This window comes from Urocampus carinirostris, chromosome 18, assembly GCF_059441175.1.
Source record: "Urocampus carinirostris isolate Australia breed hairy pipefish chromosome 18, RoL_Ucar_1.0, whole genome shotgun sequence".
Lineage (NCBI taxonomy): Eukaryota > Metazoa > Chordata > Actinopteri > Syngnathiformes > Syngnathidae > Urocampus > Urocampus carinirostris.
In genome coordinates this window covers 10,322,666-10,346,976 of record NC_142366.1, presented here as the reverse complement: position 1 = coordinate 10,346,976, position 24,311 = coordinate 10,322,666, and the positions used below count along the sequence as shown (strand labels likewise).

Below are 24,311 nucleotides of genomic sequence, written 5' to 3'. Positions count from 1 at the left end.
ACTATCCATACCAATGTTCACTTTTATAAAGAAATCACAGGCCAAGAAATTTGTATTTCTTTTCAATATGGAATCCACACTTAGTGTGCGCCACGTTTGTCTGGCATCCAGCTGCTTCGCTGTGCTCGCACCAGACAACACAGCGCCATCTAGTGGTCAAATATTACACACTGGGGCTTTAAGGTATTACGTCTTATAATGCATACATATTAGAATAATTATAAAAGCCATATTTATTTAATCATTTTATTTCTGTGATCACAAAACACATAGTAGTTAGTTAATAATTCATTAAATTAGTCAATTATTGAAGAGACTTAACATATTTTATTCAATTCCAAATTATTTAAATACTATCTATAATAATAAAAAAGTCAGTTCATATATTTCAAACACCAACACAAAATACTTATTATTATTATTATTATTGTAACAATTATTATTCACAGAAATAATAAAACAAAAGATGACAAAACAGGAAACTTTGGTTAAAAGATTTAGTTTTTCACATTTCTTAATAATAACCATAAATTGTAATAATTATTTTTCTTAAGTAAAAACACATATTTTATCTTTGTTTCACTCAAGGCTAACACATCAACCGTCCTTTTAGTCATAATCCTTCCGATCTCCCCTTTCTTCCACTCAGTCGCTTTACTTCCACATCCTCTCACATTTAGTGACCCTATAACTAAGGTTTGCGAGACCTTTCGGGCTTCCACCCCCCTTTCTTTGCCTTGCTGTCCCTTAGAAAGTAGAGATAGAGAGGAGAGGATCCCCAGTCCCCTCGCTCCCTCCACTTTAGTCGCCTCTTATGACACGCAGCGAACCACGGTGGGAGAATTCTCATACACCTCATAGGAGGAGAGGGCCACTCACCACAGGACCAAAAGAGATGTCTCCATGAACAGGATTCGAACCTGTGCGGGGAAACCCCGTTGGATTTCGAGTCCAACGCCTTAACCTCTCGGCCACCGCGACCATGGTGTTAGAAGTAAGGTTGCATGGACAGATGCTGGAAGAAGTTGAAAGCTTTAGGTATTTGGGTTGTTATCTGGCTGCAGTCAGTGGAATGGAGTGTGAGGTATTGCACAGAGTGATTCAAGGAAGCGAGGTTTTGGGTGCTCTGAGGAGAGTGATGAGTGTTACTATGAGTATGGATGTTAAAAGGGCATGGTATGAGAGTGTGATTGTGCAGACTGTGTTGTATGGTGCAGAGACTTGGAGCCTGAATACAGATTTGAGAAGAAAATTAAATGTTTTTGAGATCAAGTGTTTGGGGAGTATGTTAGGAGTAACAAGATTGAATAGATTGAGAAATGAAATTGTGAGAGACAGAACTGGAGTAGTAGTAGTAGAACTGAGCAAGCGTTTGGATAAGAGAGTACTCTGTTTGTTTGGACACATGGAGAGGATGGATGAGGAGCGAATGTTGAAGAGGATCTATAGAGCAGAAGTAAATGGAAGGACCAAGAGGAAGGCCACGATTAACGTGGATGGATGGTGTTATGAGTGCACTGCAGGAAACAGGTCCAAATATAGTGGAAGCTAGAGCTCTTGTTAGTGATAGGAATGAGTGGGGAGGCATTGTAAGAGGATAGTGGGATGTTTAGACGCGTTCAAAGGGATGGGCAGGGCACCTGTATGATACGGCAGGGGTAAACCAGCGAAAGCTGACGGGCCCTGCTGTTGAACAGAAGAGAGTGTTGTGTCACCCGAGTGACATGGCCGCTTTCTTGTGTCCAATTTCATCTGGAGGGACGAAAGCATGACCAACTTGGGTGCAGAGGTGCTTAACTTGTTTGGGTGTTTGGGCATTTGGGTTGGCAATGGTCCACAAAATTTTGTGTGTGTTTTTTGTTACTTTTCCCCTTTTTATATTCTGTATGTGTTTGTCTTGCTGTCGGTCACCCCTCGTGAGGGATGTGACCAGGGTAGATAGATAAATATAAAAATACGTATTTAAAAAGATCAGTCGATTTATAGAGGCATTTTATGCAATTTTTGTCACATTTTAAGCAGGTTGTAATATTACAAAAATGATCAAATGAATTAAAGGCATATTCATTTGATATTTCTTTCTGAAAACACAAAAATTACATTTTAGTAGCTATTATTTGAATAAAAACTAATTTAGTCATATTGGTCATAAATAGGGCGGCACGGCGGCGCAGTGGTTAGCGCGTGCGTGGCACAGATCTGAGGTCATGGGTTCTAATCCAGCTACCAGACTTCCTGTGCGGAGTTTCCATGTTAATTGGCTGGTCCAAATTGTCCCTAGGTGTGAATGAGCGAGTGAGTTGTCTGTCTCTGTGTGCCCTGCGACTGGCTGGCAACCAGTTCAGGGTGTCCCCTGCCCACTGCCTGAAGAGAGCTGGGATGGGCTCCAGCACCCCCGCGACCCTACTGAGGATAAGCGGCGCAGCTAATGGATGGATGGATGGATAGTCATAAATACAGTATGCATTACACATTTCTTTCCACTTCAAATTATTTCTGAACAATATTTATAATGATTCAAAAAATCCAATCCATACATATACAACCAAAAACAACACAAAAAAAATGCTAAAGATAATAATAAAAATAAACGTGACCTGAATTGACTTAACTGAAACAACTATAGTAATATCAGAAGATGACAAAACAGCAATCCTGGTCTTTATCAGATTTGTTTAAAAATCAATTTTTCCCATTATTCAAAAATATCACAAGTTGGAATAATTATTTTATTTTTAATTATAAATACATATTTAATAATGTTATTCTTTCTGTATCAATACTTTTTAAATGCCTCATTACCAATGTAGTTATACAGTCTGGAGTATAGATTTATTTAGTATGCATCGCTCGTTTTTTTTCGGAAGGCAAAAGAAAAGGAAACAGCCGAACATCTAAACAAAATTAACTCTGCCAGGAAAGTTAAAAGTGCCGCGCTGCGATTGGCTGCTTCACATTCCTGGGGGCGTAGCTTGGCCTGTTCTGAATGTAAATCATGTCTCTCCTCAGATGCCCTCGTGTTATTTTTCTCTTCTTATTTCTGTTTTTTAACTTGAATTTTCCATGCCAGGAAAGGGGCAGCTGGGCCTGCCAAACAAGCCACGCCCACTTCATTTCAACTCCGCCTTCTGTTCTGCTTTCGGCACAGAAATAACTTAGCAACAAACAGTCCTCCAAAACTATGAACGGCAAGAACGTCTATGAAGTGAACTTCAAAGTCTCTTTGGAGGAGAAAAGATGCGACTCTGATATCTAACACACTCCGTCCGGGAGGTCGATCTAAGTATTGCTATTACCGATACTAAGCAAGTACTTGGATCGAATCAGTATTATTGTCCTGGGTTTAATACTTCGCTCCTACGCTAATTTACTCAAAGCACCGCCTCTATATGTATGTTTAGTGAAGTACTTTTATCTCTTACCCACACTTAGTCTATGGCTAAATGTAAGACTGACAGGCACCTTTTTTAGCACCTCACCCCACCTGGCCTACTGCCGAATCCTGCCTGCCAGACGAGAGAAGAGCGGGGAAAATATATAAAGAAACCGCTACCAGAAGCTTAAAATGACAGAGGAAAACAGGCTGTGCAACGCAGTGTGGACTACAGAAAAGAGCAATGTGGTCTGCTACAGTGGCAACACCAAAACTTTACATGAAAAAGCCCACCCTATTGAGAGCATTGGGCTGCAAGCAAAAATGTCAACATGTTGCTGTTCCAGAATAAAAATCTTTAGATCCCTTGTCACTATGGCAACAGAGTAGAGGTAAGATTGGGCCTAAAAATTTCAGCGAGACCCAACCTGGGGCCCAAATATTAAGCCCGACCCAGTCCGAGCCCGAAAAAAAAATGTCTTCTTATTTTTTAAGAACCAGGGAGAAGGTGGTGGGGTTTTAGGTTGGGCTCTGGTTTAAGATCTTACCTCTACAAAAAAGCTAATGAGAGACAATTGACACTTTATTTGTATTACCAAGTTTATTTTAAAATGTTGTGGAATGAAAGGTATTTTAGTTCTCTAGTTTACATTGTTATACAATATTTGTATTTCTGTTACATGGCTGCATTTTGGTTTGACTCCTTCGGCTTTAGTTCCGAAACAGTTGCAATAAAATTATTTATAATTATGTTTTTTAAGCTGTTTAAGTTTGCAATTAAGTTATTTAGAGGAGCTGTGCGAAATTCGAAAATGCGTTACTCTCTGCCATCATCACCTGGCTTAAACCCTTAACGGTCCTCTAAAATTTGCCTAAAATACCAATCCAAGACATACCCAAAGTAAATGTAATGCTGGGTTGGTTTCTTTCGAAAGGTAAGAGTCTGAAGTTTTGTCCCACACTGAAATAATCACTGCAAATGCTACTAACAAGGAGTAATCGGAGTTGTAACACACAGAAATAGAAGTTTTTATTCTGGCCTGAACTTTTTTTTTTTCAATCAAATGCCTGCAGATGACTCTAGCATGGGGATCTTAGCTGGAAAACAGGTGAGACAGTAGCCTGAAGTCTTACCTTTTCAATCTGAAAAACTAAACATTTTGACACATTTCTTAAGGGTAGGTCTAGGTGTTTCCAAAAGTGGCCATTTGGAGAAGACTATTTGAAAATACTAATTTTTTTTTACATTTTGAAAGAGTTGTAATCGTTTGACTTCTCTTCCCAGAAATCAATCAATGATTGTGCAGACTTGTGGATAATGATGGAGCGTAAAAATGTGCACATTTATTTTCAGGTCTGATTTGAATACATATTTTAAAAAAAATGTAAATTTTCAAATGGTTCGCATATCATAAATCTCAAGATTTTTAGCAGTCTGACGACCCGCCAGCGGGCAGTTGGATCTTTAAGGCAGTAAAGTCATGATCGCAACCTTAGTCTGCTTATTCATGAGTATGTGCATATTTTAGACGCGCTTGAAAATCTTTTTTTCATCATTTTTGTGTTTGGGTTGGCATTTGGTCTGTATTTGAAACTGACCTTTTCTTACTTAATCCATCTTCATGCTACACAAACAAAAAACTGTGATGACGGGCATAGTGTACCTTCCCCCCTCCCCTCCTACTAATGTGCTGCACGTCCCCGAACAGCGTTGGTAAAAATGTGATAAGAGCCGATAGATGCAATGGGAAATAAAGTATAAAATTAGGGGCTTTGGTAACATATACTTAATAGAGAAAATACTCCACTTTTAACTTTATAGGACACCTTTCAAAAAATGAAACGTGTGCTATAGTTATTGCAATAGGAACTAACTCAAGGGGGGAGGGTTCAATTACTCAATGATAATGCCATTTAAGAGCAAAAGGTATCGGTATCGAATCTATATTGAACAATACTATGCATTTACTTGGATCGGATCGTTACCAAAATGTCCAGTACCGCCTACCCCAACCCTCCAGCGACAGACACGCTCCCTGTTACCTAACATCGGCGAGGGTGGAACGATGACGGCCAATCACGTCCTGGCGTTGGCACCACGTGATCAGAGAAAACCACTGAAGAGGGCCCCAGTAGATGGGGGGAATCAAGCAGGAAATTCTCTGAATTCCTGACAGGAAGAGATAATCGCCCCCGTGACCCGCAGGCTAGAATGACAGCAGGCTTCCGGCAGGGAGGGAGGGGATTTTGCCGAATATGATCTGGGGCTTACGTCTGGCTCGGGCTGCCTTGTTTACGGTGGCTCGGAAAAGCACAAGACATAACTAGTTTATGTTTAGCGCATTCAAACGGGTTAATTATAGAGTGGATCAAATGTTCAGACCTTCTATTGCTGTATCGTGACGATTGTTGGGCATGTTACTTTGAAAATGAGTTGTAGTTACTCATTATTTCTTCCAAAACATAACTGAGTTACTAATATAATTACTCCATAGTAAAAGTAACTACTTATCAGGGAATGTAACTGTTTCCGTTATAGTAAAAAAAAAAGTTGTTGTTGGTCAAAGAATTTGAAATTTTCTGAGCAGTGAGTCAGTTGAATAGAGAAGGTAGTTGTTTTCTAACAACCTGGTAATATCTATTGCACCTCATCAACATATTTATTGTACAAGTGCAAAAAATATAAACAGCAAACAAAATAATACAAAAGCGATCAACATGTACATTAACACACAAAATCATACATAAATACGCACAAAAACTAACATAAATACACAAAAGTGTACGTAAACACACACGAAATTCTAATCAAACACATACGATATACTTAAACACATAAAACATAGGTAAAAACACACAAAAAGGTACGTAAATGTACGAAAGAAAACGTAGAGAAAAACTCACAAAAACATACATAACGCAACCATTTTGACCGTCAATAACCGCGTTGCAATAGCGGAAAACATAAATGGTGATTACCCCGTCACTGAAACTATAAAGCCGTTACGTAACGCTGTAAATTGCGGCATGACACAATATGATCGGATGATAAGCCATTACTTGTTTGAAATGTATTGCTTGAAGTAAACATTAAAAATGACATTTAAAAAAGGGCAGCACGGCGGAACAGTGTTTAGCGCGTGTGCGGCACAGTTCTGAGGTCATGAGATCGAACCTTCTTGTTTGGAGTTTGCATGTTCTCCCCGTGCTTGCGTGGGTTTCCTCCGGGCACTCCGGTTTCCTCCCACATTCCAAAAACATGCATGTCAGGTTAATTGGCCGGTCCAAATTGTCCCTAGGTGTGACTGAGCGAGTGAGTTGTCCGTCTCTGTGTGCCCTGCGACTGGCTGGCAACTAGTTTGGGGTGTCCCCTGCACACTGCCCAAAAATAACTGCGATAGGCGCCAGCACCCCCCGTGGCCCCACTGAGGATAAGCGGTGCAGATGATGGATGAATGGACTTCATTAAGAAAAATCAAAAGTAAAAAATATACATATATTATACTAAAACATATAAACAAATAAATCTATACAGCAGTGGTTAGCAACTACCCTGCCGCGGACCGATACTGGGCTTGGGTCATGCCGAAACGTCCCTACCATGTAGAGATGTTCTACCAATGCCTAATGCGCACAAATCTGATTGGGGTTTCCTACAGAGAGTACTTACAACATTTGTTTTGATTTAGTCCTATCTGACTCTTTCACTGCTTCAAAATACTGTTTTCTGACATAGCTTTTAAGCCTAACTTGTTTTTCTGTGGTCGCTTTTTAGCATGGTGATTTTTGGCTACCGTAATCACGCACTGTGTGTATACAGACGCTTCCCTACTTACGACTTTTCGAATTACAAAAAACATTTAATACGGACGATTTTTTCAGGATGTCAAAAATTATCCGGTCATTGCTGTGAGTTAGATTTTGTATTGTGTGCACCTTTTTCCGGGTAGAGGACTTCTTTCCGCCGGTACACGGCGTGTGGTGGCGCTGTGAGCGGTCACCCAGCATCCACCCTGAAGAATAAAATCAGACTTCTACTTCCTAGTTCGTGTGTAAACATACTACGTCTACTGTATCTCTCGCGCGCTAAGAACTTTGACCTTTTTATTGTTTAATGTCTCGTGCATCCATTCAATATGGTTTGTATAAAGTGTAAAGAAGTGGTGAGCCATTTCTTTTGAAATGAAAGTGGAATAAGAAAGCTTGATGCGGTTGAGAGAATTGTTAATTATATAAGATTTAATTATATAACTGCCATGTAATTGATTATTAATCATGAAAGAAATTTTGCTCATCAATTTAATAAAACTAAAAAAATTGTTCTTCCACTAAATAATCAAAATTTAAAAAACAAATTTTATTTGCCAACCACAGTAAACAAATATATACCGAGGGTTCATTTTACCTCTGAAAAGTGATGAGTCCCGGGGACCTCGCATGCTCAAAAATCTATGGGTCCAACAGAGATCTATGGGTCCCCAAAATTTAGTGTTATTGAGGTTGAAATTGTAAATCGGTGACAAATATATAATAAAAATCTACCTGTATATATTCATTCAGTTTTAATCATCAAATTATTAATTCATTTTCTGTATCAAATTATTGTTGGTAATATACCGATTAAAGAGATAACCACAAACCTGTCTTTTTTTCATTTTCTCCTTTTATACTTCCTTTTTTTCTTAACTTCTTTATACAACATAATAATTCGTAATATAATGCATCAAAGCAAGTGAGCCCTTTGAGAGCCGGCTCTCTTGAATGAGTTAAGCTGAAAAAGCCGGTTCTCTAAAAAGAGACGGACATTTCACCACACAACTCGAGATCGGCGTGCAGACGAAGACTCGAACCGCGAGACCAAAACAACATCTGCCGGATCTGCCTGACGAAAAGTTTGGAGTGCGTTAAATCTTTGTTTAAAAATATGTAATCGGGTAATAATGACAATTCTGTGTCAAAAAAGTTGCGTCCCGGGGACGCACGTTGATTTGAGACTATGCGCCCCCAGCAAAAATGATGCGTCTAGGACGCAGGGATGCGGGCAAACGAGAACACTGTATACCTGACAAAATCAACTCATCATTTTAAAAGCATTTTTTTTGCAACACCTAAAACAAATACTGCGTGTTTTTGTAAACCAAAATACATGGCAATTCGAACAAAAATCTACTAATGGAATTGTTTGAGCCGGTAAAAAGGGTTTTATCTTTGGTTTCGGTGTATAATAGATTTAATTGCGAAATAATCAAAAGATAAAATAAATAAGGGTTTCTACTTCACCGATTTAGCCCATCACAGGTTCTTTTTGGAACTTAACTGCGCGATAAATGGGGATTTACTGTAAAGCCAAAAAATATATTCTAACTTTAACGACAAAAAATCTCACATTCCTGCAGCAGGAATAATTTCTTACTCCCCAAAGTACAGACAACTTTTGGTACCTCTGAAAACGAGCAAATGTTTTTGCCGTTTGCCGGTTGCGCTTGAGCAGCCAAGTACGTAAAGAGGTCAGCACCTGAAGGCTGCAGGGGGGTAATGGCCAATGCCGCCTCTTCAATTATTCAAACGGAAAGAAAAAGAAACAAAGCGCCTGGGCCTTTATGCTGTGTGTACTTAACAAAGAGCAAAACATATTAAATGCTGGCCTGGCCACAAGGGTTTCTGACTCTGTCTTTAAGAAAAAACAGTTGAATAGATGGTGCATATAGTCTACAGTATTTCACAAAAGTGAGTACAGTACACCCCTCACATTTCTGCAGAGATTTCATCAAAATGTTTCATTAAACAACATTGAAGAAACATCACTTTGACACAACAAACGGTAGTCTGTGTAAACCTATTATAGCAGTGTAAATTTATTTTTTACCTCAAAAAACTAAAAATATAGTCATTAGTAGATGAACCCATGGTAACAAGTGTCCAAAAGTCCTTCCCCTTTACCCATAGCCCCTTTAGAAAAGCCTTAGTCATCTTAGAGGTGTATTTGGGGTCATTGTCATGATGTAAAATTGCCCTGCGGCCCAGTTTCTAAAGGGTGGAGATCTTTTCAGGCTCCATTATTCCACAAAAGACGCTGAGTTCTGGATTTCCTTGAAGAAATACAAGTCCCCAACTCCAGTTGCACTCATGCAGCCCCAAACCATGACATTCCCAACACCATGCTTGACTTGAGGCACAACACAAACATAATTGTACTCCTTACCTGGTTGCTGACACACATGCTTCGCACCATCTGAGGCCAAAAAATCATCTTTGTCTTATTATAACAGAGGATGTTTCCAGTAAGCCATGATCTTTGTTGACAGACTTCTTTTCATTGTGTTAAAGCGATGTTTGTTCAGTGATATTCTCATAAACATAATAATGAAATCTCTGCAGGAATGTGAGGAGTGTAGTTACTTTTGTGACACTGTGTGTTAGGGGTCTCCAAACTTTTTCAAGTTGAAATCTACTTTTGGTTACTTTTTAGAGCAAAGGGCACTCAGTTTGATATGCATTTGTAATATAACAACTTATCATGTTATTAGTAAGTTGTTACTATGGTATTACCAGCTTAATTATCCAAGTAGCATTAAATGGACTCAACCACTTCAAAGAAAATCATTTTACTAGAAAATCACAATGATCGAGCACTAGTGAGCCATTTTCACAACAGGTAAGCAGGCACCTCAGCTGTCCTTAGGGGCACTATGTTGGAGACACCTGATATAGTGTTATATAGTTAATTAGCAGGCAAAATATGTAGTCTATACTGTAAGCTAGTTTCTATTCATAGTGGGAGGACTGAAAATGTAGCTACGAGCTAGCTAATACTGAGTTAAATCCAACTTCTAGCTATAGACTTCTACTAATAGCTACCATCTAGCCAAAGTGAGTTATATAGCTTTACATGGTTAACTACCAAACGATATTATTTAATCTAGTAAGTAAGCTAGTAATTTACAGGGGGCAATCAAGTAGGTAGATGTTTCTTTGGTTTGAGATTAAAACATAGCTACTAGCTAGCTTTTATCTAGCTACATTTAGCTTCTAGCTATAGCACTCTATTACCTAGAACTAATTAAGCTATATAGCTTTATATCAGCCAACCTTTTTTAAGCTGAGAGCTACTTTTTGTTACCTATTAGCGCAAAAGGCACCCAGTTTGATATTCATTTGTAAAATAACATATGATGTCCAAATGATTTCATTACTTTGTTGTTACGATGTTATCACCAGGTTAATTATTGGAAGTAAGGTTAAATAGACTGTCAACCACCAAAAAAAACATTTTAATATGTCAAATATTTGTTTTACCATTTTTAAAATCTTATTCAGATAACATGAAACAATAAGACTTAAAGTATGTTTTTCTTATTCAATTTAAATGACATTTTGTTCATTTATGAAGTGGAGTAAAATGACAAAAATATGATTTAAATAAGGAAAATAAGTCGATTCTCGCAATTTTTAAAAAAATATTTCAAAATAAAATATAATATTATAATATAATATAAAATATGTTTTGTTATTGAATTATAATAAAAGCTAATATAAAATCAAACAATATTTCTAAAAAAAAATATGATGAGGTAAATTTTGTTGATTTGAAGTATTGTTTAATTTATGTTACTACATAGTAAAATTAAGATATATAACACAATTGATCAATGTTGATACATTTTTAAATAAAAATATATTATCAAATTGAGCAAAGTTATCTGAAGGTGGAACAATAAAACTTTACATAAAGACCAGTATTTTTGTTGATTTACTTCACTTCATGACTGAACTTTTGCAGTTAAAGGCAAAGATGGTCATAAAATTAAGGTGACTAAAAATATATTCTAAGTATAAGTTCCTCCACGTCATTGTCATTGACTAAGGATAAAGAAACGACCAATCAATGGTTAATACTTTTCTAAAGCTGAAGCGTTATTGGCTTTTACCCAAATCCCGAGATTCGATAAGACATGGAGAAAAACGAGTTTATTTTGCTGCTTAACTCGTATTTACAAAATAACGCATAGAATAACCTGGGGTCAAGATTAAAATATAGTTGTATAACATAAACCAGTAAACCTTTAAAAGGAAATAATAAATTCCCTTCAAATTGTTGAATGGTTTCCTTCTTCAATTCCAAAGTCATTCACACTCAAGCCAAGTTGTAACACCCGAGCTTCCGCTCCTTATAATTATGTAACGAGATTGGCTTGGCTAGCAGTATTCACGCGTAACAACATTTGTGCGGCATAGCTGTGCTCGCAGCTGAGGAGAGTCGAGTGATGTCAGATGAGCAGATACTGCCGGAGATATCATGTCCTGGATTATTTCTATCCAACTTCCCCCCCAAAAAACACACTAATACCTAAAAATTAAAGAATTTACCACATTTTTAGTGCAACACTGTAGCCATTGTTCTACTCTTTCTGATTTATAAAGCTTTGCCCTACAGAGGGCAATATCGATTTTCCCTTTTTAACATTCAGGCTGCTGGGTTTTCTGTTTTTTATGGTCAGAGGTCATGTCATAGGATTATTTAGAGCCAGCCTCCGTACCAAAAATAAAATAACACACTAATGCAGTAATCCCTCGTATTCCGCGGGGGTGGCCAAAGAGGACCGGCGATAGTCAAAACCCACAAAGTAGATCAATGAATAAATAAATGTATCAAATGCTCCATTATAAATTGAAGCAGGGGGGCAGGTTTTCTACTATAGTGGGGAAGCTAACAACATGTATGGCGTGGGATTCTTGGTACAAATACATCAAGGCCTCTGTATTAGGATATTGCCCATTCTCAAGCAGGCTCATCAAGCTAGGCCTCAGTGCCTCGCCATTCAAAATTCCAGTCATACAGGCCTACACACCAACCTTAGAACACAGTGACAAAGAAACTGAGGACTTTTATGCCAAGGTTCAAGACATCATAGACAAAAAAGATATCTTCATCCTGCAGTCCATTTTCTGGAGTTCTTGTGGTTGCAAAGGGTGTTTGCCAAGACAAAGTTATTGTAGCAAGCAAGCTCAAGAAGCCTTTGTCCTGTATTATTGTTTTTTTGGGTTACAGCTTGTTCCACATGTTTTCTTCCAGTCTCTAGGTTACTTCCATCTTCCTCTACGCTCGCGAGATATGGACCGTCACAGCAAAACTGGAAAAGAAAATCCAGGCCATGGAGATGTGAAGCAATAGGAAACTTCTAGGAATCAGCTATATAGCCCATGTGATGAAACGGTGCACATTACCATCAGGGGCACATTGGACCCTGCGAAAAACTATTGTCAACTGTGCGCACATAAAAAACTTCAGTGGTATGGGAATGTGAAGATCATTCTCCAGGGCACAGCCCACGGAGGCAGATTGAGAGGAAGAAAGAAAGAGAAGTGGGACGAAAAACTCAAGGAATGGCGTTGAGCCAACTTTGTCACGATCCCAAAACAGGCCAAGAACCGTCAACAGAGGAGAAAACTGTCCATAGTTACATCCTCATTGATGCGCCAAAGACCAAGGCATTTAAGGGATACGTAAACTGTGAACTGTTATTTTAAAAATAATCTTGCTGCTTTACTGAATTGCACTATAGCTTTAAAAATTATTTACAAACACTATCCCTACTTCAGACGATATTTTGTTACCATCGAGTGGCATAAAAATGCTTTCACCTTTCTTTAGCATGTAGATCGCAACATTATTGAAGCACAGGTTGATGCAGGCACAAAAGGGGTGGGACGACTGTTAAGCCAATCAGAATGCAGAAAGCAATACATGCTGATTATCCCCAAAGTAGCAAAACCACAAAAAAATAATACAGCGAGGGATTACTGTACGGCAGACCAAATTCAAAACACTAGACTAGTTCTGCTTTCTTTTATCCGCAAGAGTTTTCCACTAGAGGGCGGTATCGATTTTCTCGTATTGTTCAAGCGGCTGTGTTTTTTTTTGTTTGTGCGGTCTGAGATCACATTGTAGGATTATTTTGTTCCTGCTGCGGCAAAAAAACACAACAATACAACAAACACAATTCAAATGAATGCTCACTTTTTTATCGCAACACTATAGCCATTGTTCTGTTCTTTCTCATCCGTAAGCATTGACCTCTAGAGGGCAGTATTGATTTTTGCTTATGATTGTTCAAGCAGCTGTGTTTTATGTGTTGTACGGTCCAAGATCATGTCGTAAGATTGTTTCAATCCAGCGACCACCCAAAAAAACAAAATAAAAAATAACATTTCGATGCCACAAAGACATGTTAAATAATTTGTCACATTTATTTATCGCAACACTATAGCCATTGTTCAACTCTTTCTGACCTGACAGCATTGCCCACTGGGGGCAGTATTGATTTTTCCTTATTATTATTCTCAGGCAGTGTGTTTTGTGTTGTCGTCTCACAAAGTGGGGAGGGGGACGACAGCTGCCTCTTGATATGAAGGAGATGACAAGTTTGGGCGGGGGTGGGGATCTTCTAGGGGGATTTAAACACTGGGAGCTCAGAAAAGAAATAACAAGCGCGATCAGACCGCGCTGCCGCGGTTACGCAATCGGACTGTGTAGTTCCCACCCACGGAGCTGACATCCAACGCTGCTGTTTTGCTAACTGACAAAATGCAATTAAATGAGATTAATTATTGATGCGTTATTATTATTATTTAAATGAGTCTTTGTATTTCATGCAACACTTTTGTTAACTCCGCATTTGTTATTCAAGCGCTATCCAAACTAAAACAAAGTCACGGTTCGTTAACTCGAGATGGAATTTGAATCCCTTCAAAAGGATGTTTTGAAACCATCGGCATCTGCGAGACGTTTCCCCCATCAAAGAACGAGAACATAAAAAACAGGATCAAGGAAACCACCTTCCAAATTCTTTCTTTTCCCTCCCTCCGCTGCATAACTTCCAGGAAAACACACGCTTCTTTTCATCGGAGGCGGCTAATCCTTTGAAGCAAAAGGACATTAATATTTCAAATGGAAAGAAGAAACTGTTCTGTTTTTAAGTGTTAGTCGAACTGAATCAACAAGAGCAGAACAATGATTGGAAAGAGATTTTTTTGGAAAACAAGCAAAATGGTCTTAAAACCTAATGTGGAAAACATTTGGACTGTTCATATACAAATACATTAATTAAGCAAAAAAATCTTTGGTTATAAGGCTATACTTTTGTATGGTTTTCCACAGGGTTCAACTAGAGGTAAGATCGGGCCAAAAAAAAGCACCCGAGCCCGACGCAGGCCCGAGGGGTATTAAACCCGACCCGGACCGAGCCCGACTAATTAACTGGATTTGCTGGCCCGGCCCGAAAGGGGCCCGAAATTACATATTACATTTATTTATAAGGAGGGGTGGTTTATGATAACAAATTAAACTCTGCCTTTTGTTACAACATCTAGGCCTAAGTTAAATAAAACTGTATAAACATTTACATCTTTTATATTTCTGTGTCTGCACTGCAGATGTACATTAAGCGACAATCTGTCATTGACGGGTTTTTTTTTTTTGAGGTAGCGAAAACATTTAAGGGCGTCCGTCATTTTGACGACTTGATCATTGGGCCATAATCCACAGCAGCAGTAGTAGTACGTCCTTAAGATTTTAGCGCAGCACTTTCATTGAGGGGGTGTTGACGTGTTGTGCCCTTTTCCGACTCCTATGCAAATTCCCCCCCCCTGATCGTATTCTATATAAAACGCTTATTAAAACAATAAAGCGAGCTAATTATAATAATTGGGAGATCCTAGTCTATATAACGCGTTTATTTAAACAATAAAGCGTGATTTTATTCTGCAAATTGCGTTTTTTAACGCGGATGAAAATGTCACCAACGTCAATGTACGCTTCCGACAAAAGCGATCGTATTCTATATAAAACGCTTATTAAAACAATAAAGCGAGCTAATTATAACAATTGGGAGATCCTAGTCTATATAACGCGTTTATTTAAACAATAAAGCGCGATCGTATTCTACAAATTGCGTTTTTTAACGCGGATGAAAATGTCACCATGCCAGCATGCTCTGGCTCCGTTAAAAGCAATTACAGCTCCTTCTCCGTTTTATCCAAATTATTTATTTTATAACAAGTATTCCTTGGTCTAGTATCCATACATAGTTTAAGTATATATTTTTAATGAACATATATTTATAATTATTAATTAATTTAAAAAAAAAAAAAAAAAAAAGCAGGACCGAACCCGACCCGACCCGACCGTATGACTGACATTTCAGGCCCGACCCGGCCCGAAATTGCCTCGGGTTCGGGTTCGGGTTCGGGCCATAAATCTTAGGTCTAGGTTCAATCTCGGGGCCCTCTTGGTTTTGTTGAAACAAACTTAAAGAAACATTTTATGAGCAAAAAAAAAACGTGCCGTTGTTCGATTCATTAAGACTACTTCAGGGTCTGGACAGCAGAGATTTCTCCAACTTAAATCAAACAAAATAATTAAAGCGTTAGATCAATCTATTGGCTTTATTCTTGTCAAACACAAAAATATTTGTATACACTAAGATATACCCCCAAAAAATAACAAAAAAAATGATTGGTCAGAAGTGAAAACAATGAATTTCCCATGTTTTATAAAAATATGCCTTTTAAAAAGGGCTCATTCAAAACTGCCGCAATGTTCCAATCGGATGGCTATATTTCGTATTTTTTTAAGGTTTGCAGCTGAAACGCAAACACCAGTGTTGTATAATACTCAGTAAAGGCCACAGCAAAAAAAGGTAGATGACAAGAATTCTCCCCATTTGGCGCCTCTAAACTTGCTGTAGTCAGGAAAAAGAGGGGTCTCAGAACCAGCAGGCTCAAGGAAAGCTTGTTCCAACAGGCTGTCAGGACTCTGAACTCTTTACCCGCCCTACCCTTTTCCCACCCCTCGGCCTTCTGCCAAATCAATGCAAAACTGCTCTATTTAGATTCGGGCTATACTTTGAAGATTTTAAATTCAAAACTTACACTTGTTTTTGTTTTTTATAAGCATACTTCTTTCATTTCTTTTTCTACTTTTCTGCTATTAGCGTTGTGTAGTGTGCCTTTTTTCGCATTACTGCATGTAGAAAGAGGAAGTCGTTTCCTCTGTGCTGTATGTTGTGCATATACCTGTAGCCTATTTGACAATAAAGTTGAAGTTTAAATCAACTTGCCTCCTCATCATGAACAGAACTGAAAGAATAAAACGACGAAAAACCAAACGACTTTCGACTGGTACCCGACGACAAAATGATTGCTTCCATCATCGATCGGGCTCAGCCCCTTGTGAATAATTCCGAGAGCCCCGCAACGACAGAAATCGAGAGTTTGAGGGCGATGTGGTTACTCGCCAAGACAAACAAGCTTGGCCCTACGTTCTGCCCTCCCGGCTGAACAACATCACATTGTGCAACTCAATTTCATGTAAAAGGACATAAATAGCAACAACCCCCCTCCACCACCACTCTTTTCCCCGCAGGGAAAGCGATCCCCCGCATTCGCTTAACAAGCTCATCAGTCACGGAGCTTACAAGACACACACGTTGGCTTATTTTGCAATCAACTAGTCGCTAAAGCGCTGGTCGGGAAAAAAATACCATGTTTTCTTCTTCACACCCTCCCCACTGGAGTGCAAATAATCTTCTCCACTGGAATAGACTCATAAATCTGAAATAAGGGGGCGCCGCTTTTCCGAGTGGCGCATCGGGATATTGACGCTAGCTCGGGATTGACGTGCCACCCCCTCCCGAGTGTTAAATATGAGCTTCGCTCAAACTGCATCTCAGTTTTTTTAACCTGCTTTCAAAGATGGGAAATATTCCCTTGCCGCCATGGTACCTCTTTATTTACACAGATTCGCTTTTAAATGGAAACATGTGACCAGAGGTGCAACAATCGTGCTATTACATAATGAGTAAATGCTACAACATAAAAGCGTGTGCCTAAGTTTCATGGAAACGCGATTTAATTACACTTAAGAGTCACGATGTACAATCAAAACGAAAATGGCCTTTAAAGCCCTAAAATGTAGTATTTCATGGCACTCTGTTGTATGATGCGAGCAAGGGCCAGTGATAAATAGCAGAGCATGGCGGCAGGATGCCGGAAAAACATAGCGCCAATCTAAGAAGGGATTCCACGGTGTTAAAGAAATCCAAATTTCTCAAATTATGATTTATTTAAAAAATTGGATAGTTCATGTATTTTTGCCTAGTATTCAAATCATTTTTTTCTTTATACTGAATGAACATTTTTGTACCACTGAGAGGCACTAAATATTACACACAGTTCCTTTAAAGGTAATTATTATAAAAAATAAAAAGTTATTAACCATCAAAAGGACACTGTAACATTTACACTGTATTATGCAAGATGTCGCGGAATTGTGTAGTGCAAAAGATAACGAGTGCTACAAAGCACAAGAGAATACAAACTAGGGAGACTTAAAGTGACCCAACAGCACCTTTTTTCCTTCTCATTAATTTGGGGGGGTGCCTGTACTAGCCAGATAGCAGACAATCGTGTAACCTCCCTTAGGTAAGACATGTGTTTTGTAAAACAAATGCAAATTTCACAACCTACAAGTATTTAAAAAAATGCATGTTTATATGAAAGTTTGTGTATTTTTGCTTATTACTCAAATCAATATTGTTTTTTTTTATAAATGAATGAAGGTTTTTTTTTCTACCACCAGAACACATTAAATAATACACAATGTCCCTTTACTGATTATCCAAATAAATTTAAACCCCATGGAGTAGAAAAAACGGAAGTTTAAATGTAATCATATTTAAAAAATAATAGCAATACTTTCTAGTAAGTTCTCAATTTGTTGTCAGATAATTGTACTAATTTTTAGTATTGCTTTTCTCAATTTATAAATTCTCTAATTTGTAAAATTAGAGAAGCTAATACTTAATTTAATTATGTCAAAAATGTCTATGTTTTGAAACAGATTTCATCACTGATAAGCCTTTTATTCAACTAACATTTAGTTACTCAAGTTGTCTTTGGGGCTAAAAAGTATTCCCTGGAACAATTTTCTCAGTATTTGTATTCTGTCCCTGCTTATCAAAAGAAATTCAAACATTCTCAAAGAAAATGATAACATTTTTACAAGCTAAGACAGGTTGTTCTTTTGATAGATTACTTTATTAATAATGGTATGATACAATATACATCTATCGTAGATAGATAGATAGATAGATAGAATATCTATATACTATAATATATACTCTATTGTATCATATAATGTAACAATATACTTAAAAATATTGTAGTTTTATTTACCTCAATTTTAAAGCCATTAGTCCAATTTTTGGGGAAGCCTCTGACAAATATCGTCCGACAATAGGGGCCTGTTGCGCTCCAGACTGCGCTCTTATGGCTTGTCATAGTCGCGCCAGCCGACATGTTTGAGGAGCTAAAAGACTAATCTGATTGGAGTAATTGGCTGATCTCTTCAGAGCAATCCGTGTGCGGAATGATCGCAAGCCTCTCAACACCAAGCCCTTTAGAAACGAGGTCTGCTTGTTGCGAACCGTTGCGTCATTCTGAGAAAGAAGCTGAAGAGAAAAGACTGAAGGAGGAAGCTTCTGCTTGGGGCTGCTGCGGGTAAAAATAAACTCCAGCTTGAATGTAATTTTTGGGATACAAAAAGAAAAACAAAACTTAAAGTAAGGCACATGAAACAAAAAAAACCACACGGGTGCACAAGACAGGCATAGCTGCCAATGCCATGTCCTCATTTCCCACTTGCCTAATCTCTTTTTCCTGTTCAGTCAATCGACACAATCGACATTGAGTTTGAGAGGGACCACATCTCATTGGACTGTAGTATAGAACGTTTTATTGCCCTTTTTGCAGATAGTAATTGGTCCCAAGAAAGTTAGTGAGAAGGAAAAGTGGAAAACAGTAACAAAAACGATGGAGTCGAAGAAGGGAATGATATCGAAATACGAAAATGGTGTAAAAATGTCTGCCATTGGCATGCTACTAAGAGGTACAGTAAATGTGTCAAAAATTGCATTTTTATCGTTATTGCCTGTATATTAACCTTTGTTATCTACACATTTTATTAATTACTGTTGTTTACATCAATGTTTTTTTCATATTTTAGTTACGCACTACTTTTAGTATGAGGCTATGTCAAAGAGGTTTTCGGTAAGTCAGCTTATATGCGGGTTTACATAGTATATTTCATTTTGCACAGGAGAAGAAAGAAAATGGAGGTAAAGATTGGAGCTCTACCAAGTTTTTACCAAAAAGAAATGTTCTCAAAATTTTGACTGTCTCTCTGCTTCCAAGTTTTTGCAAACAACTAGCCGGACTTCAGATAATGTTAATTCACTCCAGTTCACCAGTTTTAACTCGTAAATGCATAATTTGCGTAAGATATTAACTTACTTTGCCCCCAAAGTCGATTGGCTGGCGCAAAGCTTGGTACAGCAAATCACTATCATTCATATTTTACTTTGGCGATTGTATGAGTGTGACTTGTTTGCTGTATTAGACTTCACAAACTCTGGCATTTTCATCCTTCATTTACTTGCTACTATTCACTTTCCTGTCCAATAAGTGCTAAAATACTTTTAAAAATGTACTTAAAGGGGGGGGGGTTATTATGAGAATTAAATAATGTAAACACTTAAACTTAACATCTATTAATATGTCTGGCAATTTATAGATATATAGATAGATACTTTATTCATCCCCGTAGGGAAATTCACACTTCCAGCAGTATCCTTGTGTTGAGAAATAAAATAATAAAATAAACGATATAGAATACAAAAATACCCAATATAACGTGTTGATATAGAGTATTTAAATAGTGCTACGGAAAATACACACTGTAATAAAAATAGGGTAATATGCAAAGCCTAGATGGTAGTGTGCCCGCTTTGAGACTGGGAGGTCGCTGGTTCGCGCCTCGGCCGAGACATACCCGATTGGTATAATGGCGGCGCCCTCTGTTGGCTGCGGCTGCATCGACTCGCTACAACGGGTCAGGCGTATCGACATTTCGTTCTGTGTACATTGTTACAAAGAATGACAATACAAAGGAAATTATTATTATTATTAAATGTGGGGGTGGGTTTTAATGTGGGCTTTTATTACCGAGGGTGGAGTTAAAGAGCCTCATGGCACGAGGAAGAAGTGATCTCCTCAGTCTCAAATAATTAATTTTCGCTTTTCATTTCAACAAAACCGAAGTAGAAGTAAGATAGGGCCTAAAAAAATCCAGGACAACTCGACCCGGCTCGCGGGTCTAAAAGCCCAAGCCCAAGGATTAATTTGATTTAAGGGGCAGGGCCTAAAGCAAACCCGAAGCTACACTTTGGCGCCCTGCGCTCTTCGGCTGAAGAAGGCGCCAAAGTGCGGCGCCAAAGTGCAGCGCCGAGTTGCAGCCTCAGGTTTACTTTGGGCTCTGTTCCTCAAATCAAGTGTGCACTTCTACGCCAAAGTGCAGCGCCTATGTGCACACTCCGGCTCCCTTAACCACTAACGTCGTAGGGGCACCATTTCCTGTGGTGCGTCTTGGGCAAGTACAGCCTGGTGGCGCCCATCCTTCTCAAGGCCAACAAAAATTTACACCCAGTCTAAGTAAAAAAACGCCAGGAAAAGCTTACTAGAACCTCATACACTGAGTTAAGGCTAGAATAAGTCATTAGATGACGTTAGTTTGATTTACGAAAATCAGGCAACGAAACAGGGGCGCAGACTTTTAATACTTTGGACGGATCCAATTTTGTTTAAAACTCGACTTTGAGATGTTTGAGGGCAAAGCGAAATCATTAACTTTCCCATGCTGGCTCCATTTCACATCATCCATAATGCATGAAGATAGAATCTCCACCTGACCAAACGTCTAATAAAACACACTCTTAATGACTTACTACAGCGTGGCCAGTCACAATGAAACTGATAGCACTCTGAAAATAGCCTGCTGTGAAATATTCAGTGCGTGTGTTTGATTGTGTGGTTAACACTTTGTGTTAAAAAAGTACAGAGAAACTATGATTTTGTTTATTTATTCTTTCTTTTTTCTAAGGGAGGTATCTGTTACTGTGCTTTTTTTTGCTCAAAAACGCAATCTATCAATCGATTTGGCGACATTTAAAATGGATCTTATCACAGAAAAAAGAAATGAGGGCTTTTTGTGAAATATTGAGATTATTCCCTTTTATACACTGGACAATTTGTATCTTTTCTTCACGTGTGATAGTTGCATGTATGTTACAGACATAATTTTATTCAATTTATGATGTAGTTGTTCACCTTTTTTCTACCCAATTATGCATTTTTTTCATAATTCTTACATCAAAATTATTCATATTTAAGAAAGGTGACTATGATTCTACTAATTTTTCCTCTTTTATGTTACTACTAGTGCACAGGCGTACACGCGGAGGGTTGAAATAACATTTTCGCATTTAAACTTTAAGCTAGAGTTCCTTGATTAACAAATTAACCACCCACTATATTCCTAATCTATAAATTGTTTTTTGATTAAAAGAAAACATTAAACAAATGTTGACCTATCTCTTGTCTAAAAGAGGTTGATTGTTGAATTGATTCTTTAATCCTGATATCCGAAAAAAGCTGTAGCGATCCTAATTTGCAATTTGTTTCAATAAATCAGTAAAATAAGTGCATGTCTTTTTTAACAAAAAAAAACTTGAACCGTCCAATTTAAAAAAAATATGGATCTTTCTATAGTGATTATTTTGAAGATAGAAATATTTTCGGGGGCCTGACACCAGCAACACATTTAAAAAAACTTCAGTATTTTAGATTATTTTATGGGCCTAAACCAATACCTTTTAATTAGAATTAAAGTAAGTTTTCACAGTGTTAATTTAAAGGAATAAAACCATTTGAGAATACAGGGATTGAATCGAGAAATGCGCAAATGTATTTGATTGATCAGGTCTTAAAGTAGTAAATTATTAGAGTCTTAACTATAAGATTGATTTTATTATCAAAAGAGCATTTTTCACCCCAATCTTGCTTTTTGGTGAAAAAATCTTCAGCCCAGTGTGTATTGTACAGTGTACTCTACTGCATCTCTCACTGGGAAATATATAAGAAAAAAAACATATATCTTGGTTGAACAGCCAGCCCCGTAAATTATTTTATCAATTTGATATTCTATTTTCAATGTCTAATATTCCTAGCACATGCACTGACAATGGGTAATAAAAGCTCACGTGGATGTAGATACGGAAATGTTTTATTATTATATCTATTTAGTAAAAACAGTGTGTTTGCTGAGTCACAAGATTGATTCAAGAGAACAAAAAGTGACTGCTGGAGAGTGACCTTTTCTGCCACACACAAGGGGGTACGACATGCAGCTTGCATACAGAAACCCCCGCTGGAATTACGTTTGTCAACTGTAAATGCAGTTGGAAAAAAAAAAAAAATCCGATGTATCAAGCCCGGCTAACGCACCAGCCGAGAAACATCTAGGGTGCAGATTAGCAACAAAGTTAATGAAAACTGAAAATCTACTACCCTTCACCCATACATGGCAAACTCTAGTGTCAAAATAACAGCTGGAAGTGGTGTTTTCCCTAATCTTCTAGTGTCTTTGAAAAATTGAGGGGCGGGCCTGAAAATGGGTCAGTTTAATACCGACGCTGCCCGACCTACAAACAAGATTTTTCGGAAGATCATTCGTAAGTTGAATTTTTTCGTAAGTTGCTTCAGTGCTATATTTTGTATGTTTATGGTTTATACAAGTATGTTTAAGGCTTGTATACGTAACCTGTATTGTTATGTACTAAAAAAAAATAATCATTTCATAAAATAATATGCTCTATAAAGATAAAAAAAGTTGAGTTCTACTTACTTTTGGAAGATTTGCTTTAAGAGGTCCTCCTCCGTGGTAAAAAGTGGCCGAAAAAAAGCGTTCCGACCATTTTCTCAAACACATCAAGCTTTCTTATTTCACTTTCGTTTCAAAAGAAACGGCTTGCCTCTTCCATACAGTTTACACCAACCATATTGAATGGACGCACGAGAAATTAAACAATAAAAACGTCTTAGCGTTCTTAGCGTGCTAGCGATACAGTACACGTTGTTGATTATACACGAACCAGGAAGTAGAAGCCGGATTTCTTCTTCAGGGTGGATGCTGGGTGACCTCTCACAGTGCCACGAGGCAGGAAGTAGCACTACAGTACTGTCCTCTACTCGGAAAAAGGTGCACACGATATAAAATCTAACTTAAAGCAAGGCCCTTTTTTCAACATCCCAAAAAAAATGATCGCATCTACAGTTTTGTCGGATGTTCGTAAGTAGGGGAGCGTCTTTATCATTAATCAAGGTAAATACTAGGGCTGCAACAAATATATACAAAAATGATGTTTATATTTATTGTTAAGATAAACAAATACTTTTAGCGTATTTCAAACCCTGTATTCTAAAACACAAAAAATTTAGGGTTCCTGCAGCTTAAGGCAAGTTAAATTCAAGACTTTTTAATGACCGTTGAAATCCAATTTGAGACCAAGTCAACAAAAACAAAACAAAAAACACACTATTGAAACAAACAAAAAACACAAATGTTTCTTGCACCCAATACATTGTGACTCTTACACATTACTTGGCAAGCTTTTAGACATGGCAAAAAACATTTGTCGGATAGCCACCTTCCCTTAATTTTACACTTTCCCATTATCCAAAGTAAAGGTCTCGTCGAAAGTTGTTATGTGTATTGTGGGTAGACCTAAGACATGTGTCTGCTTTGAAAGGCCCGACCGAAACCACATCACCGTTTTGATAGTTCCCTTAAAGTGGTCACGCCATGTTTCCACCAAAAGTAAGTCAGTAAATTGTTAAAAAGACAATTGATAATAGTACTAAATCTTTTTAGTTCAAACAAATATAAATCTTATTAATGTGATCACATTTAATGCCAAACAAGGCCTTATTTTTAGAATAATGACTTTGATCCCTTTTAAGACTTTTCAAGGATCTGCGGGAACCG

General features: G+C 37.9%; 1 protein-coding gene and 1 non-coding gene across 3 annotated transcripts in view; both read right to left on the bottom strand.

Annotated features, from left to right (window-relative positions):
* Positions 1 to 24,311, bottom strand: part of ctdspla (CTD (carboxy-terminal domain, RNA polymerase II, polypeptide A) small phosphatase-like a) — a 43,345-nt gene that overhangs the window by 17,378 nt on the left and 1,656 nt on the right. The gene's annotated exons all lie outside the window — the stretch shown is intronic.
* Positions 897 to 981, bottom strand: trnas-cga (transfer RNA serine (anticodon CGA)). Its single transcript has one exon. It is a non-coding gene; the product is annotated as a tRNA-Ser (tRNA).